General features: G+C 35.6%; 1 long non-coding RNA gene across 1 annotated transcript; it reads right to left on the bottom strand.

Annotated features, from left to right (window-relative positions):
• Positions 1-1,889: 1,889 nt before the first annotated feature.
• Positions 1,890-4,641, bottom strand: LOC119779170. Its single transcript, XR_005280189.1, has 2 exons — positions 4,506-4,641; positions 1,890-1,932 (listed from the first exon to the last, which is right to left on the bottom strand). It is a non-coding gene; the product is annotated as an uncharacterized LOC119779170 (long non-coding RNA).
• Between the last annotated feature and the right edge of the window lie 2,763 nt (positions 4,642-7,404).

Below are 7,404 nucleotides of genomic sequence, written 5' to 3'. Positions count from 1 at the left end.
CCCTCTCACTAACTTAAGACTAGCTACCCTATACAAGAATCTATTTTCATCTGTTTTTATCCAGATTTCATTTATTGGGTCATTAACAATATCTTGCAACCAAAGGTGAGAATTTGAATATTGATGTACCACTAAATTATGAGCTACACTTTTTTGGATAGATCTATCTCTACCTTGAGAGTCTGGAGCAGTGCCTTCATTACTGCAGGAAAGGACCCGATCTGTCTATTCACGTCCCGCTCCAGCCAACGCTCATTTATGAACAAGAAACCAATATATATTAATTACTTCCCCTTAGGCAGATACTGACCCCTTACTGGAGGGAGTAGTCTACTTTTTTGCAGTTAAGAGCCATGACTTCAGACCTATTGAAACAGACCCTTTGCTTGTACTCCGCTGCAAACCACACAGTTTTAAGCCAACATCATCCACAAAAGAAAAAAACAGGCAATTAGGTGCAAAACCCAGAGACTCTCTTCTTCTTTACTTACTTCAGATGCTGCTCATAGAAAAAAAAAAAAAAAAAAACAGAGTGAGGTTTAGGAACAGCTCTGGTGGATTCCCAACTCAAAAAGAGAACCATTTTGAATTTGTGCCAAGAATGTGGACAACGTTCTTGCCTTGAGTTAAAACGACAATGCCAGCCCTATTGCAACCCCCAACAAAATAGCTTTTGGCACAGAATCATAGGTCATTTTCATTTATTCAGATCCTAAACACTAATGTTGACTGTAGCTCTGTACAAGTTTTAATTAAAACAACACATTTTACTGTTTTTATTTTTGACACTTTGTTTTTCAATAGAGGTTGTAAAATGTATGCACTTAGTGTCTGAACACATACTCATATAATGTAATACTCCCCAGACTAAAATCACCTAATGAATAATTCAGCTAATGTTACAGGACTATTATAGACTTCTGATGACTTGTGTTAAACATCAAGTCTCCATTTCAGCCTTTCCTCTGTTCCTCTCTCCTGGTGGATCATAACTGAGCTCAGCAGTCCTGACCTGAATAATCTTCCATTAATAGAATAAATCAAGTGCATGGAATGTCAGTGGCATGCTGGGGAACAAGCAATATCTATTTTACCTTTCAGTGATCTTGGGCTGAGTATAAAAACTAAATTAATGTGGTCATGAATACCACACAAATGCAGTGTTTGCTTATGGCTCCATCAATAATTGTGGTTTGTTTTTAAATCCATAATGACATACCTGAACCATTATTAAACCTGTTTTTCCTAAATAACTTCTGCACAAATAGAAAATACCTTTAGCATTTGTAAAGGTGTCCTAATCCCCTTTACAAGCCTGGAATTCAAAAACTTTAGAAGTGAAGGAGCCAAAGAAAAGGTCACTTCTTTTCTGTATAAACACAGGAAAGACATAACCTGCTAAAATCAGTGTATACACACATTATAACAATATTGTGATATCATATCATATTATTATTGTCTGAGTTACTGGAATAGATTTGGTCCACATGTGGAAGCAACACAAGAGGGAGGATTTTATTTTAAAGATACTCAGGAAAAAAAAAACCCAGCCATCTGATGGGAGGTGTTTGAAATTGGCAGTATCTGGAGAAGAAAGAGATGAATTAGCTGAGTCTTGGATGAGGATATGAGGCAGGACTTCGGGCAGGATGAAACTCTTAGACTGAGCAGATGGAAACAAGGTTGGGAAGGGAAGGATTCCTGGGGATTGTGGAAGTAGGGATCCATGTTTGTCTAAATGGAGTAAAGTATGTTTTAGGGAGGTAGGTGGTGAGTTGTAGGAGCAGATGGCTGACAGCTGCCCGGCAGGTAGAATGCTGGAGCTGGAGAACCCAAACACAGTCAAAGATCAGCTCTTTAGTTGTTGGAGGGAAAGCGTTTTTTTTTTAATGGAGGTAGCAGGCAGAAGTGGTCTGGCAGGGTTTCTTCAACCTGGGATGCAGAAAGAGAAACAATCAAGTTGTCTCGAGAAAATAAGAATGTGGTTTAATCATTTTCAATAGGGACTTTCGGAGGGTAAGACAAATGTATTAACCAGAATGGGTTCAACTTAGTATGTTCAAATCAGTTTATGTATACAGTGCCACTTGACAACACGTCTTCTCAAGGCACATTACAGAGTCAATACAGTCAGACCAAACCAGTGGATTGCATCAAGTCATTGTCTCCTGAATGAGTTTATAGTGATAATTTCCACTTGCATTTTCTTGTTGGATGACCATCACGTAGTGACAAGTAGTATACCCCCCCCCACACAAAAAAAAAAAAAATCCAACCACTAACGATCTGATCAGTTTCAGGTGAGCCACCAACTGCCAGCTTCAGTGCTGACAGCATTCCCACATTGTTAATAGAACTCAGATCACTAGTCTAATGAAACTTGCATCATATAATCCCATATCTGTATCATAGCATATTGTTATATGTTTTTTACTGCCATCTAGTGCTTTGCCAGTTCTTTATTAGACTAAAGAGAAGGGGCAACAGTTACTGACTCTGAAAAGACTGTCCTTGGACCTCTACAGACTATTTTTAGCAGGCAGGCTCTGTACAGCAGAATATAACATTTGCAGTTGGCCGAAATAACAATCAACATGAACAAGGACAGACATTGTAGGGCCTGTCAATAAGAAATAACAAAGATAAACTGAGTAAACAATATCCTTCAATGCAGCGAATTAGCTCACTGCAGCTCTTTGATAGGTATGAGTCTGTGGGGTATATGTGGAAAAAAAAAAAAAAAACGTGTAAGTACTGTGTTATTTACTTTTAATAATCTATCAGTTTTTTATTGATGTGATTCACAACAATGTGATTAATTAGCATGTCTTTGAACAGTGCCTTTCACTGTTAGTGGGATGAGTGTAAGTCATAGTTTTTGTTCTACATTAGCTTTTTACCAGGTCATTAATCAGTTTTTCTGACACTTACCTGAAAAATACCTGAATACCTCTGGGTATTGTATTGTTTCACTATTTAGCCGCATGTAAAATTGTGCAGACATAACACTAAAAACCAGTATAGGTGGCTGGTGTTTTTATAGATAGGTCTGGAGATATGTGGTTCTAATTAGACCACTGGTTATCTCAGTGGACCTCCTGTCACTGCTTGTGCTCAGAACCTCTTTTTAATTACTCACCAAGAAAAGAGGATGTCAGATGAAAATAGTAAGTAGGCTCTGTGTGAGACATGCTGGAGGATTTCAGCTGTTAGGGCAACTGATATTTAGACTGCAGCAGTAAGAAACATTATTTAGACATTCAAAAAAGTGTGCAAAGAAACAAACATAGGAAGATAATCAGTGAAGACTGTTTGTTTCTCAGAATTAAAGTATATTTGTTCCGGTTACCAGACTATGCAGTACCTCCTTGGGAGTGTAATGTGTAAATACTTTATTAAAATCCAGTTTATATAAACATAGATTGGTTCGCCAATCTGGGAGAATTAAAGCTGATGGTATAATCTAATACTCTACAACATACAATGCACCATATGTGGTTCTTTAGCCTGTAGCTCTGGACTGTTCATTGATCCTAAGTCTTAGTGTAGTTTATTTTAGGTTGCAATGTTCCAACTCTTCAAATGAATCTGAAAAACTTTGTGCAACTCTACATTCATTGTTTTTACCCTACTCTGCTGTTGTTTTTGTTGTTTTAAAAATGTTGTAGGAAGTCCACACCTTAGCAAATTTCTTTTTTTTTTTTTTTTTAACAATGATAAAGAATACTGAAGCTACTGTATACAGTTCACCTGATAGCATAACTACATTTTTTTTACACAGAAAAGCATTAGATTTTATTCTGTATATATTTTTTTAATTTTATATAAGACAACTAAATCAAGATAGGTTGATCTGCATGTTACCTTTTGTGAAGTGTTGTATTTCTTTGTATAAACACTCAAAACTGTTTTCCATCATTTTAATTGGATATCAAAGTAAACTGAATAAGTAAAAAGTGATGGAGAAGTCTAATGGTATGATTTATTCCAACCTCATCTTCTATCCGATCATTTTTTACAGTTTAAGCATTTGAAAAACACATATTAACAAATCAATTGACACACCAAAGACGGATGATAGAAATAAAAAGAAAGAGAAAAGTTATGCAAATGCTAATTTTGTAGTTGAAGCACTTTGATTACTTTAATAAACATAGCTTTTATCTATCGTCTTAACATGTTTTAAAGAGCATATTGACTAAAGTATTGTTTCGAGTTGTGAAAAAACAAATTCATTTGATGGACAACATCACATGCTGGTCTGCAATTCTTAAGGTTCATACCTCAAAGAGGTGAGAGAGAAGATGTTTTCTCTTATACTTCTAGCACCTTTGAATAAACCCAGAGGAAAAAAATATATATAAGTTAACTGTGGTTGTAAAAGGTTTTTTTTTTTTTCCACTCTAAAAACTGATGTTAACAGAAATATCTGCTAGAAAGTTTGGTTCTTTCTTGCAATGACACCTGTACACATTAAATAAATAGAAAAAAAACAAAAAACTTACATTCTCCTGCTCGCTGTCAGGCCTTACACCTACACAGTTACCATAGGAACAGCCATATCCCTGGAGAGGGGTTCCAGCTCCATCCTGGTGGCCAGTTTGATTGAATAGTTGTCATGGTTTAAGTTGTAGGATGACGTATAAGAGACCTGCTGCTGTTGGACTTCACACAGAGACATAGTTGAAAGCAATAAAAGGTTTGAGTTAATAACTGTGTAGGAACTAATTCAGCCTTGTAGAGTTGTCTAAAAGGGGGTTACTGAGGGTACTGAAACATTTTTTTTATGGCTTGAGAGAAATATTAAATAGCCCTTATAATCCTCCTTTCACCATTTGCATTATTTCTCTTAAGATGATGCCCAGTAAAGTGATATGTCTTAAAGATTCACTTAAAGATCAGTGGGCATAAACAATATTTAAAATACTTTTGTTTTAGGATTTATATGGAGTAAAATCAAAAGTCACAGTTTTAAAAGCTTGACTATATCTCTGATTTGTAGCTCTACTAAAACATCTTGTAGCCTCTGGTGACCTATTTGGTGAGAAGGCTTAACAGTAATCCCAACAAATCAACCAAAAACAAATAAGGTGTGTTGCGTGTGACCTGGAAATGTATGCAAGGCAGTTTTATTAGCATTTGCACTGCCGAAATGTTTCCAGCATTGACTTTTATGCTTTCCTTTCCTCTCTATAGTTAATGTAGCACATCTAGTTCTAGCTCATCTTACACCTTTAATTTGCATATTCATCCTGAGGCTACTCTTTCTTGGAGGTAAATGCTACTCAATAAAAAAAAAAAAAAAAAAACTAGACAAAAAGGATTCTTAATGTAGAATTATTTTGAATTATCAACATTTTGCTTATAATCACAAACATCAGACTAGACAGGGCTTCATGCACATTTAATATGCTGTAAAAAATGTAATTAGATGATTGCATTGAGAAAGCAGTAAAATTTAAGTTTGAAATTAGTCAGTTTTTATATATATTAAAAGTGATAAATTACATAGAAAATATAAATCTGGATTTTAGCTGACAAAGTATTATTACTGCATCTGGTAACAGTGTTTCTGGGAAAAATAAGCAAACTCTAATTGCTTAAGAAAATAGTCTAAATCAGTGGCCATTTATGCGCCTTTCTCTAATATACCATTGTAGAAAGGGACTGGGAGCTGCATTAGTGTCTGCCAATTGCATGAGTATTTTGCTTAATGTTTATGTCTCCCCTAACGACCAGTTTCATTAGAAGTGTGGAGCTTTGGAAGGTAATAAATGTTTCTAAAGGCGTGTGGTAGTTAAACAATGTGTCAGAGACTGAGAGGAGAACAAAGGTTAGGGTTTTGTTTTTGCATGCTTAGTTATGTGTTGCAGGCTCTGAGATGTGAAAAACAATTTTCCCTTCACAGAGATATGCATTCTTTAAAAGCTAAAGTTGTTTGACTATCAGTTTGGAAAATAATTACTTTATGCTTTAATTATCAATTGTTCACACTGGTATGTAATTTCTAATCAACATTTGTACTGCTTTCTAAAAAAGAATGGCAATGCTGCACAGCACTTTTGTCAAAGCTAAGAAAAACAGGTTTGATCTATTCCTTATCTAAAGTTAAATACAGGGTGTTCAATGTTTAAACTGCTTTCTCTTTTTATTTGTAAGTTTTATTGTGAAACATTTCTTTGCGCAGCACTGACATTATATTAGAAGAAAGGAGCTTTCATTTACTGCTCAGCCTTGTTGAGAGTTTTCTGTCTGCAAGTAGAAAGCAAGTTGTACCAACCACTATCAATAAAACAGTAATATCGCCCTCTGTACATCAGAAGTTCAAACTGAAGAGGAAAATGTTTGCAAAGGAAATTTTAAAGCACAGTATATGCTATTATATTATTGAGCTACTACGACTTAGATGTGCTTGTTTACAATAGATGAATGAAACTTTGACAGTATTATGTATGATTATTGGAGACATAACTTAGGGTTATACTGTATAGGAATCTAAGAAGTTAATTCACAAAGAGAGGTCAAGTATTGTGTCTTGGTGTATTTACTGCACTTGATCTGTTTGCACAAAGCTTTATTAGCACACTTTGTCAATGAAAACATGTGGTTCCTGGGGTCACTTAAATCTCTTCATCCAGCTGTTTCTACTGGAAGAAGGTTCAGCCTAAACTCAAAAAGAAACATTGTAAGAGATAATAGCTGAGACTGCATGCACTGGGCTCAAACCTGGATCAGTGCACTGCTGACTTTATTGTATAGATATTGTGAATCCACTGACATATGCGGACACATGAGTAAAAGATATCAGAAAAGTGAAATAAACTACTAAACTATTTTTAAAGACAAGTTCAAAAATAAAAAAGTCAACAACAACAAGCCTCGATTCAACACTCAAGGCTTTTTACAAGAAAGCGTCACAGTTAAGTATTAAAATTCCTAAAAAACAAACAAATAAACAAATTCAGAATTCACGAGGAACCCTTTCATACAAAATACAGTACTGGGCATCATGATTGGAAATGCTCTAATGTTTATATTGTGACCAGTTTAAAGGAATAGTACACCCAAAACATGATTAGCCTTCATTTTCTACTCACTCCCATGCTGAACAACACTCTGGAGTACTTTTTTGATATCTCAAATGCATCTGGAGATCTGGGAGGCTTCTTGCTGTCTGCTGACATTCAAATAATGGAGGTCTATGGTGACCGAGACAGAAAGGTCCATAAAAGTCCACAAAAAACCTGTCAATATTCCTCCATACTGCTCGTCCAATGTATTCCAAGTGTCCTGAGTGGGTAGCGTCCATAATTTACTCGAAACGAAGTCATTTAGAATGTTTTTAGAGCATAAACAGTAGTGTATAGGATTTCCTGAAAGCGCGCAGATGCGCGCTCACGACGC

The sequence above is a fragment of the Cyprinodon tularosa genome, unplaced genomic scaffold (genome assembly GCF_016077235.1).
Source record: "Cyprinodon tularosa strain WSP-4 unplaced genomic scaffold, ASM1607723v1 ctg143, whole genome shotgun sequence".
NCBI lineage: Eukaryota > Metazoa > Chordata > Actinopteri > Cyprinodontiformes > Cyprinodontidae > Cyprinodon > Cyprinodon tularosa.
The sequence above is the reverse complement of the archived record's forward strand: the minus strand, read 5'-3'. Positions and strand labels throughout refer to the sequence as shown.